General features: G+C 40.8%; 1 protein-coding gene across 23 annotated transcripts in view; it reads right to left on the bottom strand.

Annotated features, from left to right (window-relative positions):
- PTPRD (protein tyrosine phosphatase receptor type D) overlaps positions 1 to 19,090 on the bottom strand; it is a 520,593-nt gene extending 501,503 nt beyond the window's left edge. For 6 of the 23 annotated variants that reach the window (XM_037070912.1, XM_037070906.1, XM_037070909.1 and 3 more), the window contains exon 1: positions 18,101 to 19,089. The gene's annotated coding sequence lies outside the window, so the exon portion shown is untranslated. Of the gene's footprint in view, positions 1 to 18,100 lie in introns of all 23 variants that reach the window. The other 17 variants (XM_037070914.1, XM_037070911.1, XM_037070925.1 and 14 more) reach the window with 7 other exon arrangements.
- Positions 19,091 to 27,134: the final 8,044 nt, after the last annotated feature.

The raw sequence follows: 27,134 nt of genomic DNA, 5'->3' as shown, positions 1-27,134 counted from the left end.
TATTAAAACAATAAATGAGGCAGCATCTTGTCCATCCAATCAACAAAACACAAATTACATTTTCCAAAGTGACCAGGAGAAAAAGAAAACAGCATCCTTCATCTGTATTGGTGGCATTACCGGCACACACATCCCTTCTAGGATGCAACTGGCAACATGTTTCAAAAGACATACAAATATTCACGTCCTCTGACCTAGTGATGCCACTTCTATGTAGCCATCCTATGAGAAAGAACGCAAAATGTAGAAAAAGCTCTCTCCGTTTGAATGTTCCTCCGGACTTTGCATTGGAAATACTGAGATAACAGGGGGAAACAAAAATAATGATGTCCGACAATACGGAGCAGACACATCTGGTCAATATCTCATCAGGTAGACACTAAAGATGATAGTCGCAATGAAGCATGATGGGAACAATAAATTCATGTTAAGATGTTATTTGACCAAGTACTGAATAGCCACCTCGCTATACAGTATAAAGGACCACAAAATGTACTCAAGTCAGAACAGTGAGCTGTTTTCACAAGACAGGATTATAAGGGACACTTTTTTCCGTTTCTAAACTTTCTTTTTTTTAAATGTATTTAATTATTTTTCAAGTACAGTTTTCTGTCTATTACTCTTAGCCCATCCCACCCCCCATGCTCCCCACCTCCCTCCCATTTCCACCCTTCTCAGTTGTTGTTCGTGTATCCTTCATATTTGTTCCTCTAAATCCTTCCCCTATTCTATACTACTACTTTTACGACAGTAAATTAGATGAATAAAAGTTAGGGCATAGGAAAGTATAAACGGTATAACTTGATTCACATATCAGAGCAGTACATTAGAAAAACTACTTTGGGTGCATGTTTCCTGTCAGATCGCTCCACAGTCACCCGAGTTACCTTCTCCTACTCTGCCATTCATCAGACACACTACGTGAGGACTTCCCAGTGTCCACTCGGAGTGTGGCCTACTGCTGGGTTTGGCATTTAATACAGTAGGCCCATAATTACATAATTTAAAATACTAACATATGAACCACATTTTTGAAAACTAACCACGCTCATCCTTTTTTTCAGATAATTAAACAAGTAAAAAATGATGAATTGCCCTTTTTAATGGACTTAGAAACCCTTTGACTCCAAGTATATAGTAACTAGAGTACTGTATTGGATCTGATATTGCATCTTCTACGGGTCATGTAACAACATACACAAAAGACTCCAGCAATAAGGATCAGTCTCATGTATTAATCACCACATCACCTTAAGTGACGGTTCATGGCAGTGAACTAGACAGACAGTGTTCTGTCTAGCACCTTGACAATTTCTACAATGACAAACTCCAGCTCCACGTCATTACCTAGAACACTATAAGCCAAGCTTGCAGGGTGGAGTAGAGGAGATGAACCCACTCAATCTTTCTGTGGTGAAAACGTGTGGGTCTTTTATGTAGCTCCTGCCCTATCACGATATTCCCATGACCATCAAAATTTGGATCTGTAGTCACAAGAGGAAACTGGTTTTCACCTCAGTCACTGACAGATATGGTGCATATGACGACAATAAAAAGCCAGGACTTGAGACATGAGGCTTTGCAAGGGATGCGCATTCCCAGGCCCTGGTAGACCGACTGGCACAGAGCGGGCTTTCCACTTCTCTGCCTTGTTACAGGGGCTGAAAATGTCCTGAGCATGAACACCTCCATCCTTGTCATGAACCTTCCTCGGTAAGGATAAAAAAACAAACAAATGAATTTGTTATAACAGAAAGAGAATCGCGTTTTTATTTTCTTTAACTGAGAAACTTTCTGGGGAGTGGCTGGGAAGCACAGTCTACGGATCCGAGGAATCATCAGTTCACTGCGCACCAGAACTCCCTCCACACTGTGGATATGCGACCCCTTGCTCCTCATGAAGATCGTTCTATACTAAAGCTACAAGTATGGCTTAATAGGCAAATCGATCGTATTTCTAACCAACTCCACTTAAAACTCCTTATCCCTCAGAAACCTACTTTTGGTTATAAAACTGGAGGTTCATACTCACAAAGAGAGTCTCAAAACCGATTTAATTTTTAAAAAATATTTTTGTATTTATTTTTAGAGAGAGGGGAAGGGAAGGAGAAAAAGTGGGAGAGAAACATCAATGTGTGGTTGCCTCTCATGTGTCCCCTACTGGGGAGCTGGCCTGCAACCCAGGCATGTGCCCTGACTGGAATCGAACCAGCGACCCTTTGCTTCACAGTCCCGTGCTCAATCCACTGAGCTACACCAGCCAGGGATCAAAACCGGTTTTAAAAAAGCAAACAGAAAACAACAACAACAACAAAAACCCCATCTAATGGTTGCTCCACACCTTCAAAAGCATATCTAAAACAGCCCTGATTTTAAATTTTGCTGGGCGCCATCCAGCAAAGCAAAGGTTAGCGTTTCAATTCCCAGTCAGGACACATGCCTGGGTGCAGGTCCATCCTTGTCGGGGCAGGCGAAAAAGGCAACCAGTCTGACCTCCTTCTCTCACGTGGGCGTTTCTCTCCATCTCCCCCCTCCCCTTTCTCTAAAAATAAATAAATAAAATCTTTAAAATATATATTTAAAACAAAATAGCTTCTTGATACGATTATTGTAACAATGCAAAAAAAAATCTACGTGGAAAATACAAAGACTGCAACTAAAAATACTAGAATCTGGGGTGTTCCCTGTGGGAGGTGATGGAGACAGGATGTGAGAGGAACATAAAAAGGCATTTGGCAACAATTATCTCAGGTTTTGTGACCAAAACAGAGACTGGTGTGGAGAAAGTAAGGCCATTGTTTCCAAGGAATTGTGACAAAGTCTTTTGGCTTCTCCCCCTCCCCCTTTCCCTGTTTATTACGGCTCTGCAGAGACATTAAATTGAGCCTTTAACCCTTGTCCTGGAGGCAGGGAGGGTATGGAGAGCTGGGAGCGTTAAGGTAATGACTTAATATTGTGTCTCCTACTAAGCCTGGAATTCACCCCCGACCCGCTACCACCTGAACTGTCAGGGTGGAGTCTGGAGGTCCTCATCTGACCTGAGATTTCCCTCAGTGACTTCTAACAACTTGTTCTGAGGTGCACTTGCCAGTGTTAATACATGTGACACTGGATTGGCAGGATTCCTGACAAAATTCAAGAAAGGCAGTAGGAAAGATGCCACGAGGAGACCAGGCAGTACTTTTGCATCCCCAGGATTTCCTTCCGGCTTCCCTCTTGCCCATTTCAGCCAAGCCAACCAAGACGATACGTTTGCTCTGCTGTGACTATGGAGCGTGAAGACATCAGACCCACCCAGTCTGCTCAGGGCAGCCCAGTCTACACCTGCTGCCCATGAAGAGCATCAACATTCACTCTCATAGCATCCTGTCTGGATGGTGAATTAGATGATCGCCCTGCGGAGCCAGTCCCCTCTTTCAACCCACTGCCATTCTTCAATCATTCTCACATAGCTCCGCAGTGATAATGGCTGAAGACGGACACGTATCACTGGGAAAACCTCAGAAAAGTGTCGCGAGGAAATCTGAGAGGGCAAGCGGTAGAGCTGTCGGTACCCATTTCTCCACATTGAGCAGGAACAACACCAGTGGCATGTTTGTTAGAAAAAAAGCACAGGATCTCCCGTCCATTCTCTTTCCTTGGGTACATATTTCTGAGACACATTGTCTTTCACTCACATCTTCCAGGTACATTCTTTCCTACTAAGATTAATGGGTACTCCCAGCACATGAACTGTCAATTTCTATTTTATTACATGTGCAACTCTGAAAATATCAAATGATATTTCAGACCGATCAAGAAGACCAGTGCTGTTCAATCATGAAACAACAGAATATTCCATGACTGTGCTACACACAGCTACCGGTCACCTGAAATGGAGCCAGCAAAACTCAGTTTATACTAACTTTAATTAATCAATAAGGAGATCTGGTCTCTTCTGGTTTATTTTAAAAAGTAGTTGTCTCCTGGCTTTCTCGCCTGAGCTTGATGAGAAAAGGCGGTAGATTTCTCTTCACAGCTCTGTCTGCCATAGAACCCTCCACCCTACCAGAAAGAGCCACGCACTGGCCAGGGCCCCACCTCTGGCAGCCCAACAGGGGCAGCGTTAAGCACGAAAGGTGGAAAGGCTGGCTGGGACTGTGAGGTCTCTTCAATTCTTGGAATCTTAGTTTCATCAGCAAAAAGAGGGTGAGGTTTAATGTTCTGTCTAGCACCTTGGACGATTTCCCATTCACTCTTAGAGCAATGAATATCCCTATGAAAAGGAGGTGGCCACTGGGGCCTATTTTACACACAGAAGCGTGTTTAGTTTTCATCAGTCAATATGGAGACACAGTGTCATTTGTCACTCTGCTACCAACATGATCAAAAATTTAAAAGAATCATGTTTAAAACATCTAAAAGATAACTTATTTTCCCTTGACCTATTAGTAGCCAGATTTCATACAGGGTTGTAGATGAAAGCTTTTATTTACCTATATGCTTCCTTCATTATTTTTCTCAATTCTAGCTGGGAAAACATTACTACTGTAAAATCAGATGCCATCATTATGCATCTGCCAAACAACGAAGACTCTTGAAAAATTTATACAATAAGAAATGGTAATAGTTTTTTAAATTCATTTATTAAAATTGCTAAACACATTTATATTACTTTTACCTAGTACATATTTTTTAGAACGAAGAACAGTCACTAAATGACTACTTCGATATACCTCTCAAAGGGCACTATCATATCTTAAATGCCTGGAAATAAAATATCACTCAGAATGAGGCCAGGAAGATGCATTTTTTTTAAAAAAGTTCTCATAGAAGCTAACCATCTGTACAATAATCCATTGTCTGCTCTACCAAGGTGATTTATTAAAGATAATGAAGCATATGATTTAATAGCTGCCGCAAATCCTTTTTCAAGTAGGATGGGCATAAATAATACAAAAAGATGGTCCAATAATAGCCAAATCCTCACCTAAGAACTAGTCTATATGCTAGGTCCCAGGAAATTAGATGAGCTCCATTAACTGCGGGTTGACTTGGGTGCGGCTTGCAAGGCAGTGGAGGCTCTCACCACCCGCTCCCATTTTAGTGATTACCATTATTTAGCGAAACCTGTAAGCTCCACTCTCATGCTGGAATTTGAGTAGCTTTTTCCATAGGACAATACAAAGGTGTCCAACTGGAAACAAACATTTTGCCAGCATCAGTTTTCCAAAATCTTAAAAATCCAGATTATCTTCCTATTTGTCAGTGCAAATTGTACTTGATGTGTTCCGCTCACCTTTACCTTCCCACAGTGCCTTGTATTTAGCAGAGTTTTAATGTGTGGCACTTTAAGGAATGAATGTGACAGTGGCAGAAGAAAGAGGCGAGTGAGTTTAAAAAAATGAGGTCTCCTTGCAGGGAAAAAAATGCAATTCTCTATCCCTGTGAGACCTGATTCTAACACTTACCATTGCTTATGTTTTTCCGTTTTGATGGCCAATTGTCAAGAGGTTTGCTTTGTTTTGTCTTTGTTTTGTTTCGGCAAAAGTAAGTGAACTTAGGCCACCTTCCTATACAGCATGGAAACCACACACACCCCACCCCAGCAAATCACACACCCTTTGAATGAAAGTGTTCAAATATTAGCTCCTGTCTGCAAACTGACACCCTCCTCTCCTCACCCACCCTCTCTGTTAACATTCAAGGCTTTACAGGGCCTTACGAAGTCGGTGAGACAAATTTCTAATGACAGGAAATAAAAGCCATCACACATGCCAGCTGTTTGGCATGAGAAAAGATTGCCTGGCTGTGCCCTGCAGACATGGCACAGCCACTCACTGATAAGCTGGCACAGCCAGTCCTGTCCCCATGTCACCCAGCCAGTTCATCTAAAATCAGATTAGATGTTACAAATCCTAGTGTTCAAGCGCTACTCAGCTGCAGAAAATTTCCAAGGCTCAACATAAACAAGGGGCCTGTGTGTGAGGCATATGTCACCTTCTAAACAATGTGTGGTTCACTAGGCGCATTCACCACCAGCGTATTTCCACGTTGCAGTTCCTACCGCTCTTGTTCTTGAGAGCCTGGCTTGCCAAAACAGAGATCAATTTTATTAGATACCATTAGTCTCTGTTAGGGCGGTCATTTGAATAACAACAGATTGGCAAGTATAAAACTAAGGCACCTGTTGTACATTTGGCAGCCTGAACGAGGCCTCTTAAAACGAAAACAAATACGAGCTATAATCATGCCAGGCAATGGCTTTTGGTTCAGTAATGACCATGTGTCAGAATTAAGTGCATCTGGGAATTCTTACCACAGCCAGATGTAAAGGCAGATTTGTCCTGTCTGGTGGCATATAAGTGAATACACACAGTGTACTCAGATTTGGCTTTGTCAGGGTTTGGTAGGAAACTAGGTAAGTGGAACTTAACTCAAATAAAATAAAGTTAATTACAAAGGAACACAGAAAATATTGCCATAAGTTGAATAGTTAAATATTCAACATGAAGGTTGTAAGATTTGGGCCATAAACTAATTTCCCTCTGGTTTTTCTAGCAACACTGATTTGTTCACGGAGGGGTCAACGCCAATGTTTCAATACTGAGCCAGACCATGGGTTAGGGGCAAAGGATACCACGGGGAGTAAGACAGGGTCTTAACCTCAAACGACTTGGTAGTGACTAAGACCAGTAACGAGAAATTACAGTGCATTAGGATAGAAGCTATATGTGGAATGTATTCGAAATTCTTCTAGTGCTTAAGAGCTATCCAGGCTTGGGAAGTTGGGAAGGCTTCCTAAAAGTCAGCTAAGGTAAGACCCGAAGAAAGAAGTGAGTCAGGCCAAAACGGAATGGGGGAGGGACTTTCCACACGGAAGCTCAAAATTACAGAGGGAAAGGTCAAAGCACTGCACCTGAGAAACTGCAAATAGTTTAGTGTGGCAGGAATGTGTGTGTGTGTGTGTGTGTGTGTGCGCGCGCGCGCGCGTGTGTTGGGGATGGGGGAGGGAGAGGGGAGGAGCAAATGAATATGAAGATGGCAAGGGGGCAAGTGACAAGACCGGGAAAGACCATCAATGGCCACGTGACTTTTGCTGCTTATTTCAAGCTTTATATGGAGGGGAATGGGAAGCCATCAGGATATTTAAAGGAGAAAAATGACAAGAATCAGAGTTCAGTTTTGTAGAGAGACAGCTATCGTGAGTTCCCACTGGAACAGAGAGGCCACAATACAGCCAGCAAATGATTAGCCACCACACACTGACTAATATATTGAAAGGTAGTGAATATTTGGCTGAAAGAAAGTTAATATTTATTTTGGTGTACTTGGAATAACAGGAGATCATTTAGAGAAAATAGGTTTTAAATAATAATTTTAAAATCAAAATTTTACTTATACAATCTTTTTTTGGTAAAAATAAATCAAATCCAAGCTGAGTCTGGATAATGGTAAAAATCTGATTCAAAAACACTTAAGCAATCATTTCTAAAGTAGGACCTGAATATGCATAGTAACATTGATTGAATTTGTTATTCTTAATTTATAACTATTTTTATCAAAAAGGCTTTATTAAGAACCTGACTGAGGAAGAACCCGCACTACATATGACCCAACAAAGACCCTGCTCCAGGCTTCCCATACACCCTGCTCCAGGTCATACACCTGCTCCAGGTTTTGTTTATAAATTAACTCATAGGAAAATACGGCTAAAACAGAGAGTATGTGCATGTGAGAAGCAGTCCAGGAACCTGGGCAAAGAAGTCTTCACTGTTGGCATACTTACATGAGCCACAACGACCAAGGCATTTCCCACATGACTTTTATGTACCATACCTGATTTGAAACTTTAGGATGTCTTATTGCCAGAGAAAAAATAATTTTCCAAACAAATGTCATATCCTGTATTATATTACTTATAAAACCACAATTAATTAGAAATATGTCTCTGAGACTTTACAGAAAAAAGGAAAAAGAAAAAAGCTAAACCTTTATAAAATATGTCAAATGGGGGAAAACTTATCAAGTCATCCATCTGTTATTGATAATGAAATTAACAGGTGAGCAGTGAAAATATAGTATTTTTGAAGACATTATAATTAAAAAGTCCCCCAGGTAAAATTGTGTAGGGCAGGCTGCCAATAAACAGAATGCATACATGTCAGTCACTTGGCAGAATTTCAGTTCTCTGAAGGGAAGATGCTCTTCAGATACCCCTGCTGGTTCTCCATTTCTCTTTATGAACATCCTTGCCTACTGGGCAGCTAAAAAATTGTCACACTTGGGAGGAAATAGTTGATTTAACCCCTTGTGCCCCAGGACAGACCCCAGAACTCAAGCAGCTGTGGCGCTGGCCTGCAAACAATTTTCGAGTTAGAAGGTAATTGCCCAGCCCTGGCTGGCGTAGCTCAGTGGATTGAGCGCAGGCCTGTGAACCAGATGATCGCGGTTTGATTCCCAGTCAGGGCACATGCCTGGGTTGCAGGCCGGTTCCTTGCAGGCTAACTACCAGCAAGGGACGCACAAAAGGCAACCATACATTGATGTTTCTCTCCCTCACTCCTTCCCCTCTAAAAAGATAAATAAATAAATAAAATCTTTTAAAAAAAAAGAAGGTAATTGCCCAAGAGTCCAAAACACTTCGGTAAAAATAAATAAACATAAATAAATAAAAAATAAATAAACATAAAAGAAGGAAAAAAATCAATGCCTTTAGTCTCAAGCAAAGCAAGGAACAGAAGAGACGTTTCAGAAGTGATAGCAGCATAGCCTGTGTCGTGCGTAAGGTTCTTCCAGTACTTGGGTCAAGAAATCACCATGCCATTGGGTGCATTTGCCTAGTACATGAGAAATAAAATTTTTTAAAAATTCATGTCAGACACAAGAATATAGTCAAGGGTTATGAGTTGAGTGCATAAAAGTTGGGATTGTAATATTGCTTGAGTTGCAATTTTGGCTTAAATTACATCTTTATTACTATATCTATGTATGCAAACTTGAGAAAACTTCCTCTCTACGCATCAGCTTCTTCTTGGTGATAATAAAAGCATCTGACTTAACCTGGAGTTATTTTAGAGATTAAACATAATACGGAAGATAAAGTGCTATGCAGAAAGCCTGGCACATGGTAAGTGCCCAGGAAATTTTAGCAACTCTCACTATTATGACTTTACATGCTAATCACTATTACTGTACTTTTACTGCACTTTTTCAAGAAAAATAAAGAAAATGTGTCCTGAGTATCATCAAAGGTTCCAAATGAATATCCTTCACATTCATGATTTCAATAAATTCAACTCAAAATACAAAAAAAAGAGAGCATAGCACTTGAGCTTAGAATTAGAAAGTGAGAGAATAGTAATTAGGAGGATTTTAATGAACACAAAGTGAAGACAGCTGGTTAAGGACAGAAAGGCGATTCCAGGAACAGAACTGGCTGGACCAGAGAGGTGGCGGAGGACAGGGTCTTCTCTCTGAAGGCAGGCTCTGCTGCGCGGCAGGAGCACGGAGAACGTGGGGCCACAGCGAGAGAGGAGCCTGGACACACAAGCGGGGATCTGACTGCTGAGAAATCCGACTGCTGTGCTGAGGATTTAGCACTTGAGTGCACGGACTTGAGAAAGCCTGCACTTCAGAAAACAAACATTTTGAGAAAGAATTGAAGAGAACTAAGAAAACACAAAGGGCACATAGCGAGCTATGCATGGTGTGCTAAGCATCTAAACAACATGGTAAGAGGGTGGAGATGGCAAGGAAGTGATAAAATTATACAAGATTACAGGAATAGAATCTAAAAAGAAATGGATGGGGACAAGGAGGAAAGAAAGGAGGGACACAGAAATGACACCAAAGTTTCAAGTCCAGAGATCCATCAGGGGATGAGATACCAAGAACAAAGAAGTAGATACGGTTACGCATAAAAGAGTGTACTGAGTTTGGGATACAGGAGGGGATACTATGTCTCGACCATCTAACAAGAAATTTTTTAAAAAATTCAGATCTGAAACTCCAGAGAGAAGTTAGAAAATTTAGTTTGAAGGTCATCCATACAGAAATTATTTCTTCTATGAGAAGTGGATATGAATCCCAGTAGACAATGTAGGCAGTCTTCAATCCCTGAAGATGGAGGTGAATAAAAGGATAATAAAAGAGCTTAGAATGAAAATGAAGACATAGACGCCCAAACATCAAATGAAGAGGACACAATGTTGATGGAGAAAGTGAGAGTGAAAGAGGGAACTCAGAGAGAACAAGTTCCTTCCACGGGACAGTTCTGATGGGAGGTGTTACCCATAATTTATTCCCCTAGCAAAATACAATTCCCTTCTTCCCTACCACCCTCCCAGGGAAAAAAGTGAACATTATTTCTTGGCCAGTAACTAGATTTAGAATCGATAAGACATTCCAATAGATGACTACTATTCCCAATTATCTAAATATTGATAGATTCATTTAAAGTAAGATACAAAACCATGCATCAAAAAGTCACACTGAATAATTTTAACTCAAGAAGTCAAAAGTGGTAGCCATATTTGTTTCTCTCTTAAAATCCTTTAATAATATTCCAATGAACCTACTATTACACGTAGTTTTAATATTTTTCCCAGGGAGGCCAGGGGCTACCTGTGCTGTGAGAAACCACTAGTACATGCTCAGTATGTCCCTTTAGTTGCGGTGAATCATGGGGAGAGAGGTCAGAGTAAAAAATTATTTTAAACATTGAAAACAAATGTCTTTTTAACCTATAATGGGACACCGGATCAGCATGAAATATATCTAGTCTAATTTTTCCCTGTGAAATTGCGCTGGAGGATCTTAGGGAGAGACAGAAGGCAGTAAATTCCTATCCCCCATCAACACATTTGACCTCGGAGCAAACCCCACAACTGGGTACAGGCATCTGCCATCCATCATTGCTCCTGAAACCCGATCTCTCAGAGAAGGACAGCTGCACTGGGCCAAGAACTAAGGAGCTTTCTAAGATGCACTGCCACACAAGAAAAAAAAAAGTAAATTCTCTCTGTTCCTATTTTAATTGAGTGCTTTGCTAAACATGTCTTGCCCCAGACTGCAGCTCCACATCCAATATCACCAGGGATCTATAAACACATTCTTAACGTTTAAGCACATTTTTCCTTTTGTAAATTCTAGGTAAAATCACTTCTAACTTTTGCTTTAAAGCGTTCTGAGATAAATAGTAGACATGGCATACTGATGTGTGCGGAATTTATAAACATGCTGGAAAGAAAAGGCAGATTCAGCATCTGCAGTGATTATAGCACGCACACGACGTGGTGCAAACTGGGCAAAGGTGCACAAAACACCCATATTCAAAAAGTCCAAATGTTTTAAGCCAGGTAGTAATAATTTATAACAAGTAGCCAAAGGCAGCAGAACTCCATCACAGGAATTAGTGTCATGAAACACAGAATTTTCATTACATGACTCCCAAATCCATATTTTTTTAATTTAAAATACAAAATAAGATAAATTCTTATTACTTAATTGGATCCTCATCACATTTATGGTTACTCTCTCCATTTTGCAGACGATGGAACTGAGACCCTAAAATGTTATATAACTTCTCCCAAAATTCCATAGATAAGTGACCAGACTAAGGCATGAATTCTTCTTACATCAAGTTATTGATGTATGTTGTTTTTTTATTTTATTTATTTATCTTTAGAGAGGAAGGGAAGGAGAGAAGGAGAGAAATATCAATGTATGGTTGCCTCTCGTGAGTCCCCTGCTGGGAATTGGCATGTGCCCTGACTGGGAATTGAACCGCGATCATGTGGTTTGCAGGCCCTCATTCAATCCACTGAGCTACACCAGCCAGGGCTGATGTATGTTGTTTTTACTGTAGCAAAACAAGAAGAAGAAGAGGAGGAGGAGGAAGATGAGGAAGAGAAGGAAGAGGAAGAAGGAGAAGAAGGAAACCAATGAATACCTTGCAATCTTTAGCATTATTATTATATATTAGATTGGCCAAAAAGTTGGTTACATTTTTTCCTAAAATAAAAAAAACATTTTTCATTTTTACCAATAACTTCATTGATTGGGATATTTTGATTATGTCAGCTATCTCCTACTATTGGGTTCTAGGGGGTTGAGGCCAGGGGTGCTGCTAAAATCTTCTAATTCATAAGACAGCACCACAGCAAAGAATTATTTGACCAAAATATCAATAGTACAAGAAATTTTACAAACCACTTTTGATACATTTGATCACTTACAGCACCTTCTCCATACACTGCATAAAATTTTTTTGCACTTCAGTTGCATTTTTATATTTCCTGAAATAATGACAAAATATTATATATCTTCTTCCATCTTCAATATTAAAATGGCTACACAAAAATTCACCAATTCTCATGCTTTTGTTTTAAATGCACACTGATATGACAGCCGTCACAATACAATCTTACAAAATTGTTTCAAATGAAGTTAGAGACAACTAAGTACTACTAGAGCCATCTTACAGAAAAAAACCTAACAGCCTTTTTGGCCAACCCAATACCTGCACAATTAAATAAAATTAAACAATAACTGATTTTTAATTATTTATAAAATCAGTACTAATAGAAACATCTTAGCTAACAAAAGGAGTCCATTTACTAAAGATTAAAAATAAGTTTCTTGTTAGTTGTGACCTAATGACCACAGATAATCATTTTATGTATTTGAAAGTACAACTTCTCCTAATCCCAAAGCAATACTAAAAAGCACCATTTTCTAAATACAACTAACAAATCTCAATTTAGTTAGCTACTGGTACATTAAAGAATATGGCTCCAGGGCTGTTTAATCAAAAATACACACAATTAAGAATTTATAAATTTAATCAGTCTCCTGAAACTGGCAGTTTACAATGTTTAAATCCAGTAAGTGGCAATATGGTAAAGGTCACAATGCTCTTGACATTGTTTTCTGAACGTCAAAGGTAAACAGTGGTTTTGGTCAGTGAATTCAAAGAACTAGGAGCAAGCCTAGCCTCAGATGACGAGTTTTGCTCTTACATTTTGTTATAAGTGCTGAGAGAACAAAAAAGACCCTGCCACCTAAGAGCAGCCATTTGCAAAGGAAAGCAGGGCTCGCTCACTACAGCGGGGAGAGTGAGAAACACTGAAGTCGTCTGTTTGGCTACTGGTCCTCCTGATCTACTGGCTTACAGACAGAATTGGTTGCACTAGGTTTCCAAATAGCCATTTCTTTCATTTAATGTACTAATCTACGAAATCTAGGGATTTGATTTGGGGGACAATACAAATTGAAAAGCTAAAAAAACACTTAGTTTTGCTGTTAGTAAAGCTACAAGTACTAGTATGATCCTATTGAATATATATCAGCATCAAATACAAAATAATGGCCAGTAAGTTACTGAATGAATTGTTTTAAGAGGGAGGCAGAACACTGCACACATTATTTTAGTGATTTTTTTTCACCAGTGAGATACCTTGAGAAGTGTGGTGGTGTATATGGACATAATACTTAAATTTACTTGATGTCTAAATATTAAAAATATTTTATAAATAAAATGTTAGGAGAAGAAATGCAAACTGACTGCTGAAGACATGAAATCGAGTAGGTCATACTCACTTTACTTCCCTTTATTAAAGGGAAATGAGGGACATAGGCCTTAAGTGTAATTTTGTGAAATATGTCTTGTGAGAATTTTATTTCATTAATGCTTCAAAACAGCACCATTGTCATGACTTCATTATTTGGGCTACACTGAATCAGAGACTGTTGTAGCACACAAGCGTTTGCTCTTTGACCTCCCCTAGACGTATGACGCAAAGAAAATGCTGAACTTTTAGATAGGAGGCTATAATTTCATATAATGAACAGTCAGTAAGCACAAGCCACATATTCTTTTAGCTAGCTATCTTTCTTAAGGGCTCAATTGTGGAGAGCTGAAACATACTTTTAAAAGAGGTCGTGGAGGGAAGGGAAGATTGTCAAGCCAAACATGATTTTTTAATAAGTGTTACCAAATACTAATTGGAAGCAAATGAGATTATCCATATAGAAAACATATCCCCAAACAAACCTATCCTTTGGCAGAAATGTTGCTATGCTATGAAATTACAGAAGCTTAAACAAGTAACACTTGTTGGGATGAAATTTACTGGCAAATCTTTTCTAAGCAATCTTCTTCCACATTATCAGATTTCTTTAGTTGATGTGCTTTGTACAAATCCTGTATCTTGTAGGTCACAAAAATAACAACTTTTCTCGTTGCATTTTCTTGGCAAATCATTGACAAATGAAAGAAAATGTTTTTAAACATGGACTTTGTTTGAGACTACAAGTTGCCTTTGTGCCTTCGCAAGGAAACAGCTTTCCTACAATATTTTTTCCGATAAACTGAACAATACATAAAAAAGGTGAATAACTCCATAAAGCAGTAAGACACGCAGAGCAGACCTAGCTTAAAATGTAATTCATTTACTCACACTAAACGTCTCAATGGAAAAATACTGTCCCTTTAAGAAAATAGGAAAAAATAAAACATTCTTTGAATAATCTGTAAAACTGAATAATTACATCTTTATATTTAGCACTTCATATATCTGTTTTTATAACACAAGTCCTAAAAGTATTTTGTGTGGTCACAAAGCTGAGTCACAACATCACTACATCAAAGGTAAAGTTTATTTTTGAAATTTCTGGAAACTTTTGAGATTAAAAAGATACACCCATGACGAGCTTTAAAGATCTGAGACTAAAAGTTTGATGCTCTCAGGATTATACATTAGAGCCCAAACTTCACACAAATGAACACTGAAACTAAAGAAGGGTAGTTTTAAAGCAAAATCACCTTGAGAAAGGCATCGTTCCTGAAACTGCACCTTTCCCACGTGATTGTGGTAATGAGTTCTTGTTTATCCAGAGAATCCTTTTAAAAAGAGAATTGTTCAATGGTTGGATAAATCAAGTGTGGTTTGAAGGAAATCCAATATGCAAATACTTATAGTGTGCTCTTCTGCAAACAGTCACCCTTGCCAGTTTGAAAAACTGAAAATCAACAAAAGAACAGTGTAAGTATACTTGACCTTATTGCCTAACGTCTATCAAGACTGCCACGGCTGGTCGATTTCAAATTTGTGAAACTGACACTTAAAAATGTATAGAGCATCTTCAGTCCAGGTCCCTCAAGTGCTGACTAAACTGTAGTCACAGCCTCGGATTCTCCTTCCATACTAACTTGCACAGCACTTACAAAGCCAGCCTAATCACACCATCAATCTATGACTACACTTCCCTTAAAGTAATTCCGATTCATTTATCTTTTAACCCTACATTATGCAAATAGCATTCTTTATCAATCCAATAAAGAAAAGTTATTAATGTTGCCACTTGTTTATCCTTGGCATACACTGAGAAACTGGGATCATATATGAACTTGCACAAATATCTCTTTTATGTTTCACATGCCATATGAAAAATCACCCTTACACCAGCATAGTTTTAAGGAAGTTCTAAACAATGTTTTTGAAAAACCCTTCAATCAATGTCTATGACTAAAAACAGAGTGTGAATCAATAGGTTTAAAAAGAGAAAACAAAAACTTAGGGAACTGCCCACTTGATTTTTTTTTAATGTATCTCTAGGAAGGGTTTACATATGCCAGACAAGGGTATCTCCTGGACATAAGAACAGTTATACAGGCCCCTAGTGGCTTACCAAATAGCAGCAGACAAGGGGATTCCAATTCTTAGTTCTCGACTTTGAGATATGCTGGCTTTAAATGGGAATGTCAATCTTAAAAGGCAAGTCAAATCTTCACACTTAATACTCTGAGCAGTTTTACTTTCATGGTTATTTACTGAAACATATACATATTAAAACAGATCATGGTGTTTCATTACTTTAATAACTATAACTGCATTGGTCCAAGAAAACACTGTATTACATAACCGCCACAAAAATACTTAATTAATCCACCTCTTTACATGTCATTACAAAAGTAATATATTACTCCTATATATTAAAATATATTCAAGAAACACTTCTTTTTGAATCCTATTCCTCTTATACTATGGTACTGAGGGCTTTAAAAATAGATGATTACTATTGTAAAGTACTCACTAGTTAAATGAAATATAGATACAATCTGAATGCCACTTTTATAATAGCATAAATTGAAAAGTATTTTCCAACAACAGCCAGTGATAAACCTCACATTGGAGTGCACCTATTTTAAAAGATCTACAATTAATAACACACCTTAATTCTTACCCCTTTGCTGTCTTTCCCTTACAAAAGAAAATTCCAGGAAGGCACATTTACAGCTTCAAGCAATTTTTAACTGGACACAATCTGACAGCTGAATTCATGAAACTGACCAGCTTGTCAATTTCACACTTTGAAAGTACTATAATAGCTGATAGCATGAGGGTGAATTTAAGAAATCTGTCACAGAATTGCTAGCTCCCTTGAAAAGCAAAAAACAGCACATAATTACGGGAGGTGGGAGGTAAGGAAATTTTCTTTCTATTGTCCATTTGGGATGTTTAGTTCAAGAAGTCAGACTTCTAGCATTGCCAATTTATTTCTCATGCTATGTCAATAAAATCATAAAACCTATCTGCAGCATATAACAGAATGTTTTCAAAATAAGTAGAATATATGCTAAGCATAGTCCTGAATATCCTCATATTACCAACATAACAATCTTTAAGTTAGTATCATCTAAATATTCCTTTAAATCAGGACATTTCAAGTCTTGGTACATCATCCTAATTTCACACAAGTTGCATGGTGGGTGTGTACACTTTGAAACACAGATAGAAGAGCCAAAATGGTCAGAAGTACCCATGGGTGGACTAACTCCTTGTGTGCATGCTACAGGGTGGTTGAAAAGAACACACCAAAAGGGAAGGTCCGCGTTTGTAGACATGGTAGCCCAGCAAATCAACCTCCTAACAAGCAGTTACTAGTCTCTGAGAGGCTCAAAACGTATGTGCTACATACACCCTGTCAAGTTGCTGGCACTGTGTCTGTGGGCATCTAAAAGGAAAAAAAAAACAAATCAAAAAACTTTGAGAGAAAATGCAGGGGAGCAGTCCCTCAGGAATCTTTCTGGATACCTAAGACACAAAGTGTAGACTGGTCTGGGGGAGCACTTGAAGAATTTTAGAAAACAGAGGAGGCATTTAGCAAGTCTTGTACCGGGAGGCTAGCTGAAACAATACAAGTGGATCGTGAGAGTCAGGGTTTGGGAGAATGCAACTACTATTCAGAATCCTGGAACACTCAATTAATGAAAGCCAAGCTCACACTTAGTGTGCAAAATTTTTTTGTTTAAGCATAAGAAAACTGACTTCATTTGTTAATGCTTCTAAATGAAAACCAACCTCGCAGATAAACAATACAAGTTTTCTACATGCCAATAAAATAGCTACAGTAAATCGATAGAAAAGCAAAGAACCCGTCCATGGCTTTTTTTTTTTTTTACATTGTTTTCCTCGAACTTGGACTTTTCATTATGAAGTCTGCCTTCCCTTCCCTACGGACGGTGTGTAAGCACAGCAGCTGCCCGTAGCACAACCGGGAGCTTTGATTCTGCCACGGAAAGGTCTCCCCAACAATCCCCCTCCTGTATGGCTGCCGCACAGACTTTGATTCCTGCTATTTCTCCTTCTCTCCGTTAGTTCATAGGAAAGAAAGAAAAAGAAATCGCCCCCTCACCGTAACCAGCCCTCCTTAAAACAGTCATCACTGCAACGTAATACATATGCAGTGGCAGAATTCCTGGGTAGGGTCGGAATTGCCCCATCGCTCCACCATTTCCCCAATACTACACCCACCCCACGAGGAGACGGCGGGGTCGCACAAATGCACCCAAACACCTTCAGTCTCTAGAACTGCCACTCTCGCAGGTCTGAGGTTTTAAGCGAGAAGCGAACCGCGTAAGGGAGGACCTCTGACCAAGGAGGTTCAGAAGAGCAAACTGTGCGCGCCCCGGTGCCAGGGCGCTGGGCTTAGAGGCGCGGGAGTGTGTAGCTCCGCGGGAAGACGCGGGGGCGGCCGGAGCCCGGCTCTGGGCAAGCCCTGGGGGCAAAATAGGGAGGACACGATGGGGCAGAACGGGTCAGCTCTCGGGACTCACCTGGTCATGTTGGCGCCGGGCAGCTGCCACCACCGTCTCCCGCGCAGCTACCAGTACTTTGCTCCAGCGCCTTTGCGCCCCTCCACGGCCGTACAGCCCGAGTCTGCCCAAGGCACCGCCTCCGGGCGCCCAATTTAATCCTGAGGAGCAGCGCCGCTGCCGCGGGAGCCCCCTTATTTGCTGCCGCCTCTCGGCCCTCGTGCGGCCAGCCCAGTCCAGAGCGAGGAAGTGGAGGAGAGTCGCGAGTGAGTCCAAAAATCCCGAAATCCAGCATCCAAAGGAGCGCGTCCCCCCGCCCTCCCTCCACCCCTACTCCCTTCTCCTCGCCTCCGCCTCCTCTTCCCGGGCCGTCCTCCCGGCCCTACAGAGCCCTCGGCTTCCGCGTCGTTTTCTCCTCCTCCCGCTCCTCCCGCTCGCCCTGCGCTCGCTTCTCCGCTGCCGCTGCCCGCCGCTGTGTGTCTCCTGTCCCTCCTCCCGCTGTTCTTCCTCCTCCTCCCGCTCCTGGATGCTCCACCGCTCTCGGCCGGGGGGTCCGGGGCAGCGTCTCCTCTCCTCCCTCCGCCTCTCGTTTGCTCCTTCCTGCTGCTGCTTCTTTTAAAGAGGAGTCTTTGGCCACAAATAGCAACTCGGCTGCCCCCCTCAGCGCCTTCCTTCCCTTCTCTTCTTCCCCCCAAAAGTGAAGCGCAAGCCAGAGGTAACCAGAAACTGAGTCTGGCGGAGGGTGGGGAGGGGAGGCGAAGAGAGGGGGTGAGGCGACGCCTGCAGACTGGCTTGAGCGAAGTCAAGGGCCAGGAGGTGGGATGGCCAGTCCAGCCCTGTTCTTGGACCTGGCTTGAACCTGGAGGCTGTGGTTGGAGGCCAGGTGGTTTGTTGGGGAAATTAAATGAAAAAGCTTAGTAAAGTGATTGGAAAAGCTTCTCTCTTTGTTTCCTTTTCTAAAATCCTTCTAACGTGCTAGGGATCCCACGGAATCGTGGTGCCCCAGCTCTGGGGGACTGTGTGCCCGTCGCCAGCTGGAGAGTGTGCGTGTGGGTGCGCCGCCGGGACGCGGGCAAAGCCTGGCCCGCTGCACCCGCCTGCGAATCCCTGAGTCTCCTGAGTCTGGACCACTGACCCAATAACAGGGCCAGAAATCTGGACGAAGGAGGGACAGGCGGACTGGGCAAAAAGGCACACCCCGCCCCTCCTCCTCCACGTCTCCCTCTCTCTCCTCTTCTCTCTTATTTCTCTCTTTCAGGAGGCGGGAGCGGGCGGGGTGACGTCACTCCCCAACATCCATCCACCAGTCCAGGAAAGACCCTCTGTAACAAATTCACTCATCTCCCTAGAAATGCTCACCGGGAGGTTCCTGCTCTGCGTCCTGGCACATGGCAGGAAAAAATGCTGGTCGCGCCCCCTTTCAAGCAGTTGTGATAATAAAGGAGCGCGCCTTGATGTGACAGTTTGTGTCCGCCTCACTTCCCCTTGGCAGTCTCATTCGAGGATGCTTGTGGGATCTACTTTGGAGTCAGAGAGTAAGAAAGAGAGGTATGGAATCCACCTTAAGGTAATACTCTCTCTTTGCCTCCATGCGACTTGATCTTGGAAATGCAGTGATCCCTGGCTTTTCTGAAGGACAGCACGGAACCGACTGTCACCCTAGACAAGCATCGCGTTGTTGGGCCACACAAGCGTCATCCATAGAACGCTGTACCCCCAGAACACACCGTGTGGAGTGTTAGCTACGAGGAAAAATTTTAACCTTCACTCCTCCTGCGATCTCTAGCATGTATACAAAGTTAGAAGCTAGCTGGAAGCCACCATTGGCAATTTATTGGCCTGCCAAAATTTTATTATAACTTTGGTCAAAAAGGTTAAATAAAGTAAAGGCAGGGCCTCCAGCCACTCCCCTTACTTATTCTGTGTTCAGACCAGTACATACACACAATACTTATTCCCACAGGCTGGAGGAGGGCAAAGGTAAGCAGACTGCCTTTGATTCAGCCTAATGATCCGGCATCCTGACTGTTGTTTCAGGCTGCCCATTTGTTTCCACCATCTGCGTGCTGTGCGCCTGAGAGGCACTGAAGGATTGTTCAGTAATCCTCTGCCTGCTCTGTGCTCCAAACACAAGTCACATAGTTTTGAAACGGGTCTTGCTAGATGAAGTTTAGTTTTCCAACAATTTGAGGCAAGGTGGGGAAGATCATCTCGGCATGACTCTTCCCTGGTCTCTGTGTGTGTGTTAATGGTGAGCCTTACAGTGAAAATCAAGAAGAAATCTATTTTTATGCAAGAGTCCAAAGCCAGGTTTACCCTCCAGACTTTTTCATGACACGAGGAACTGCATTGTCTGAGCAGGTACGCTGGGCACCTGTCCCCTGTGCCCTACAGATGGATCCAGAAATCTGAGCATCCGCACAGGGGATTCTCACTCAAGGTTAAACTGGCATTTGGTTTTCTCATCGCTGTGTCTCCCCCAATAAACTGACAAGTCTTATTTTCTTCCTGAAAATTTGGATACTAGAGAAACAAAAGTTTTAAAAACACTCTCTTCTGCTGTTGTTTTTGGTAGACAGGCACACATACCTCTGCCTAATTTAAAATATCCCAGTGGGGACATCTGACCGCTGTCTGGGAGCATAGTCAAGGAACAATCAATGTACCCCACTGGCAGCAGGTGAAACTAGCTGGAGAACTTCGTGATCATCTTGACCAAGGTGAGCAACAAGCAGGTGGAAAATGAATCAGAGGAGACAGAGGACACTACAAGTAAATGACACAAGCCCAAAGACCCAATTTCCCTGATACCATAAGGTCCTAGCTGGCTCTGCCCCACTACAAGCAAACATTTAGGAGAAGGGATTGGGGGTGGGAGGAGGTGGCTAGAGAGGCTGAGCTATTATTGAGCAAAAGATGGTTATGCTGCCGAAGAAGAGGAGATGGGGCAAAGGGAGCAGCCGGACTTCCTCTGCGCCTCCGAGCGGAGGGGCCAGCGAGGCTGCAGCCCGATGATGTACATGCATCAACACTCTAAATGCAGGACTGGTGTGCAACAGAACAGGGCCCTGTGGCTTCGAATATTCCCCTGAGTTATACCATGTGGAGATTTGAAGTCAAAGAATATCAGAAGCGGGCTAGTCATCTGTTGACATCACTTCATTTTACGGGTAGGAAAACGTAGCCACTGAGAAATGAAGGTAACCCAAATTTGGTGATAGAAGCAGAACCAAACGTAGATATCACGCATTACCTACCGTCGCTCTCCCCCTCACTCTCTTCCAGTTCTAGCTCAAAGAGTTGATTTCAGTTGATCAATGAGCAATAAATGCAGGACATTTTGAGACTATAAATACTTACATGAAAGAAAATAAATGGGACTAGACATTCTTTTAGTTCCTTTCCAGCTCTAACATTCTGTGATGAATAGTACACTGGAGCTTTGCTACAGCACAACCCCCTCTAGTGCATAATTCAGCATATGAGGAGTGTGAGTCTACCCTGGACCCCGTCCAAGAGAGTTAGTTCCTAGAAGTACTCAGAAGATTTTACTCTCGTCTATCAGGAAGCATCCTAAAAAAGACTAAAATAATCATAATGAGAATAATAGTAATCATGTGTTACGCTTGTAGTATGTACTAAAAACATCACGCTGTTCCAATGTTTTCAAAAGGCACCTTTGGTGGATCAGGAATCTAGTGGGTCGCAGGTAGGTTTTTCAGCAAAAGAAATGAAAGCAGGAAGGCAAAGAAAGAAGAGTCTTCCATAGGCTAAGCTTTGGTTGATGAAACATGTTTCAATTGTGTGGTTAGTGATTAAAGGGAACGTTTCACAGTCACTGACTCACCTCCAATCTTAACAACTGCCCAGCTACCCAAGTATTGTTAGACCCATTGCATAAGTGAGGAAACAGGAACAGAGGGAATAAGTTATTTCAGCAAGCTGGCATAGCTATTAAGTGGCCACGCTAGAATTTTGCACCCACATCTGTTTAACTTCAAATCTTGTGTTTTTGCCTCTATTCTGCTTATGCATTATTAACCAAGCTATTGAATAACTGTTGCTGATCACGTTTTCTTTGGGAGGGCGGCAGTGGTTTGTATTAAATCCAGTTCAAATGGAAAAACACAACACAGGTTCAAGCGACGTGTTCTGAAGTCAGTGAACAGTCTAATAAGGGTCAGAAATGCATATCTAAGAGCTCTGCTACCGGTCTACTGTGCCTCACTAATTTGTTGGTAAATGCACAAATAAAATAATAATTAACAGATAATTATACCCATATAACAAATATCAATCTCTATAGTTGTTACCATGTTTTCTTAAGAAAGGTTTTAAAATTTAATTCATATAGCAGTTCTCAGTAGCTTACTGCTTGTCCCAACACAGAACTGGTATATGACAAAGATTTTTTAAAAATACACATATGTATGTATGTATGTATATATATATATATATATATGTCCCTAAATAAACAATATCTTTACTTATGTGGGAACACAAGATATACACATAGAAAATAATCATTCTACACTATAATCCCACCTAAATTATGAAGAAGGAAGCCAATAACTTGGGCTCTGTGCTACTTTTTTGACTCAGTCCTATAAATTCTACCAGTAACATGGCAAGTTTAGGTGCTGGTTTTCCTTTTCTTCAGATTTGCAAGCTCCAACACCAGACTAAAGGTGATTGACACTGTCTAATCTGGTCTTTCTGATTCCACTACCCAACGTCTCTTCACAAACAAGTGGGTTTCTAGTAGAAAAGTGGATGGTTACAGATTGTGAGACACAGTATGCAAGCACGTGCCCTTTTCTTAATTCAAAAGAAGTGCACTTTCTTTTTCTACAGGGTAGCATTTCTCGTTGCTGTCAGACAGCACTGTTGTCTTAAAGAAAAAAATCCACATCTCCCTCTAAAAAGGGGCCTAGAAAAGCCAAGCTCTCTACCCTGAGTGTTCAGTTTCCGCTGCTGCATCTCACCCTCACCTGCAGTGTGTGGAGGACGTTATGGAACGGTGCTATTTTCCATTGGCTCCGCTACTGGAGATTACAGCATGCGACTGTGACAAATGGATATTCCCATTAAATTCTTTAGTAGAGTGGGACATTCCATTAACCATTGGCACTATCCCAACCAAGTGAAACATTGGGTCATTTTTTTTTCTTACCAGCAAAAAGTAAGGGAGAAAACAAAGGATATACTCTAATTACCTTTCCTATTTTTTTTTGGTTGCATGCATTATGCCAGCCGTATATTACAATTATTCATAATTAATATATGACAGGCTGTCAGCTAAAATTTAACAGGCGATTTTTCAAGGAGTCCCATTAATTCATACATTAAGCAGTGGGTTTTCAATACTTCCTAACAATAAAAATGTATTTTTGGTTTTGCTGTTTTAAACGCATTACATTTCAGTACTCAGAGGCCCTTATCTTTATAGATTTGCAGCATCTTTTAAAAATACAAGGATTTCTAACAGAAATGGCTACTTCGTTAGTGATGTAAGGAATAAGCACATTTTGTCACTTTAACCTTTAGATGCTAGTGTTTTTACTGAGGGTTTATTTTTGAGTTTTAAACTGTGATGATTTTTTATACATTTTTTAAATGATGCCTTTGGTGGAAAGGCAAACTGAATGGAGAGAGGAGTAATTGCAGTTACTTATGTCCCATTTACTCTTTGTACCTTACCCTAGAGAATTTTGAAGTGAATGAATATTTTAAAATACAGAAAAAGATTAAGAAGTCACCAGAAAGCTAGTAATTAATCACTCAATAGAGGGGAAATCTACAGAGACCAAAAGCTGATGAAGCAACCTCCATTTTGCTGAATGGCAGAAGAATGGAGACATGATGAGAATGAAGCACAGATAGTTCTTGGCAGGAATACCAAGATCCTTTAGCGGGGAAAAGCATGCTTTCAATACCTATAGAATGTCAGTGTCCTGGGACACAACCAGAAATGAAGTTTAAACTCCCATTCTATTATTGGTGCCATGGCCAACCAAAGTTGGCACAGTAGTTCCCCTCTTATCCACAAGGATACATCCCAAGACCCTCAGTAAAATGCCTGAAACCACAGATAATACTGAATCCTGCATATACTGTGTTTTTTTTCTATACATCTATATATTTTTCTCTTCAAGGAAGCCTTTTATGGCTTCCTTTTGGCATATCCAAATCACCCACATGGTCACTTTGAACACAAGCACTGTGATACTACCACAGTTGACCTGATGAGCAAGATGGCTACATGACTAATGGCAAGGTCATAGAGTGGACACACTGGACAAAGGACACACTGCCTGTCCCAGGCAGATGGGAGCAAGAAGGTGCAAGATTTCATCACGATACTCACAATGGCACAGAAACTTATGCATTGCTTATTTCTGAAATTTTCCATTTAATATTTTCAGACTGGAGTTGACCGTGGGTAACTGCAACTGCAGAAAGCAAAGCTTTGGATTAGGAAGAACTACTGCATCGCTTAAGAGAATGATAGAAAGGCAGAGCGTTGCTTACAATTTCGTTTGTACAGCGCTGACTCTTATCTTTCCAGAAAGGCTACGACATGCTGCTGCAGGAGGTTAATGACGCATAATCAACTGCTGTAGGGGGTGCTGAGCCTTCGTAATAAGAGAGTGTGCTCCAGGTTTCAATGGTTAGGAAGAGAAAAAGGGGAAAAGAACAGAAAGAAGGAAAACAGAAGCCGGACAAAAAGCTAATAAAACATCTGTGTCTACCCACCAAGTTCTGTTTTCACATTTTTATCAAGAAAGTCACACAGAGTCAGGAAATCATTTTTAAAAGGTCTTTCAAATAGGGTTTTAGAAAGTGATTTTTAGAAACTCACTCAGAAGCAAAATGCCAAGAAAATGAGTTGGTTTTCATGTAACAGGGAGTGTATCTCTTCACAAAGGCTGGGGATTATGAATGACCAGTGACATACGGGTCCTTGTATCCTGGACCAGAACCTCAGTTAGGAGACCTCCACTTGCTTCCCAGAGGCAGCGATGTCTTTGAGCACCACCGTGGAAGCTTTCACACACATTAAGAAACAGTTCTCAAACAGTGAACACAGCAAAGAATCAAGAATGCTACTTTCCAGCCATTTTTCAAACCTTTCCCTATCTTTGTCTTCTATACTTATACTCAGTTATATCCATTAACAATTTCTACTGGGTGTACATACTTAGTGCAATCCTCTCTCTCAGGTATTTGAGAACAGTTTTATGTCTGCTTGGAGCCAAAAGCTCTTATAGTGCCTTAAGTGCTACAGGTACTCCGTAAATATTTAAGGAAGTAAGGGAAGGGACGGGTAGAAACAGGAAGAGAGAAAGTGGAAATGAGTTGATGGTAGATTACCCTTTTATCTGAAATATCATTTTCCTTACAAAGATTTATACAGTCTCCCAAGTAGAATAAATCTACCCTGCTTCTGGTCTCACATTCTTTTTTTTTTTCCTTCTTATTTCCTATCCTTTGTACTTTATGGTGTATGGGGTGGGGCAAAAGTATACACCTGTGTACAATTGTTAAGTACATGTAACAGTTTATTTTTGTATTATTATTTATTGATTTTTGTGTTATTTTCTAGACAAACAACGGTAAACCTACTTTTGCCCCCCTTCCCCGGTATATTACACCCTGTTAAGCTCTGAGCATCTCCACACCTTTCCTGTCACCCTCAGCAAGCACAGACCTGAACTCTAAGCAGCTCTCCAAAAGATTTCTACTGAATGAGTCAATGGGAGATCACATGAACTTAGATACCACTGGAACTGGTCACCTGTCACTTAAAATTCCCTCTTCCTGGGCCAATGCTGAAAGGTGCAGTGACCTAGGGTTTGGTCAGAACTAGGCCTCTCTGATGCAAACACAACAAAATGTCCCAGACAAGAAACAATAATAAAACCTGAACCTGAGTAGGTGGATTAGTGATTCCACAGAATTCTTAATTAGAGTAATTGAAAACTGTTGTGTTTTCCTACAAAAAGTCAAAGTAGTTAATCGGTTTAGTAGAAAATAACCCTTTATACTCTGACTGGTACTGAAGTTTTTGTTTTTTGCTAGGCATACACCAAGGTGGACATTTGTCACTAAAGATTTTTTCTTTATGGTTGTATATTATTCCAAAGCATCCTGATTTTCAAAATTCTTCGGCTGTATCTCCGACATTACTGAACAAGCCCGGCAGGAATTTTGAGAGGCAGAACAGAAACTGTTCTTCCCCATAAGTACGATTACTTTAAACACTCTGTTCAAGTCAGTGATTATTTTATAAATGTAGAACCATAATTCTTTTGGTTTTTAAAATATGTTTCTAATTCTTTAACATTATAGTTTTTCTCCTTTTTTTTTACCACTAAAATCCCATCTTTGCAATACAAATGTCTCTACTGTCCTTTGTACCAATACAATAATATTTTCATATATTCTTCTACTTCCAGTTTTTTTTCTGATTGGCCCCGATCCATTTACCTCTGTGCTGCCCAATAAACTTTAATAAAGTACAAGTTTGATTATTAATTTTCCTTCTCAAAAACTCAGTAGTTTGTGAGTAGTGACCAAACTAAGTATAAATATTCCACCACCATGCAAAGCTCCCCACAAATGGGATGGTGCCTGGTCCCAATTTCCACTCTTCATTCCCACCTCTTTACTACCAATGCCCTAAACTCCAGAATTGCCTGAATCAAACTGTACATTTTTCTTAAGTTTTGCTATGATAAACTATTTGTTGAATTCCACCCATTCTTTAAGGATCCTCTCATTAAAGAATTGTTTTGTTTTTCTTCTGATTCTTCTACCTAGATATGAGCTTCCTTAGTAACATCGGATTCTTCAAATCTCTCTTTTGCTAAATAAACACTCTAGTAAAATCAGATGAAAGATGACAGAAAGCATTCACTGCCAAGATGCATTCCATGGCTAATTTTATTGGTATCGATCCGCATGTTATGAATACGAGGATGCTGGTTAAAGTCAGTAGGAAATTAGGCAAATGTATGTGTAATCACACCTTGAAAGATTTTGTGTCACGTGA

Source organism: Sturnira hondurensis, unplaced genomic scaffold (assembly GCF_014824575.4).
Source record: "Sturnira hondurensis isolate 20B ecotype Veracruz unplaced genomic scaffold, ASM1482457v3 Scaffold0019144, whole genome shotgun sequence".
NCBI classification, from domain to species: domain Eukaryota; kingdom Metazoa; phylum Chordata; class Mammalia; order Chiroptera; family Phyllostomidae; genus Sturnira; species Sturnira hondurensis.
Note: the sequence above shows the minus strand (reverse complement) of the source record. Positions and strands in the feature narration are given on the sequence as shown.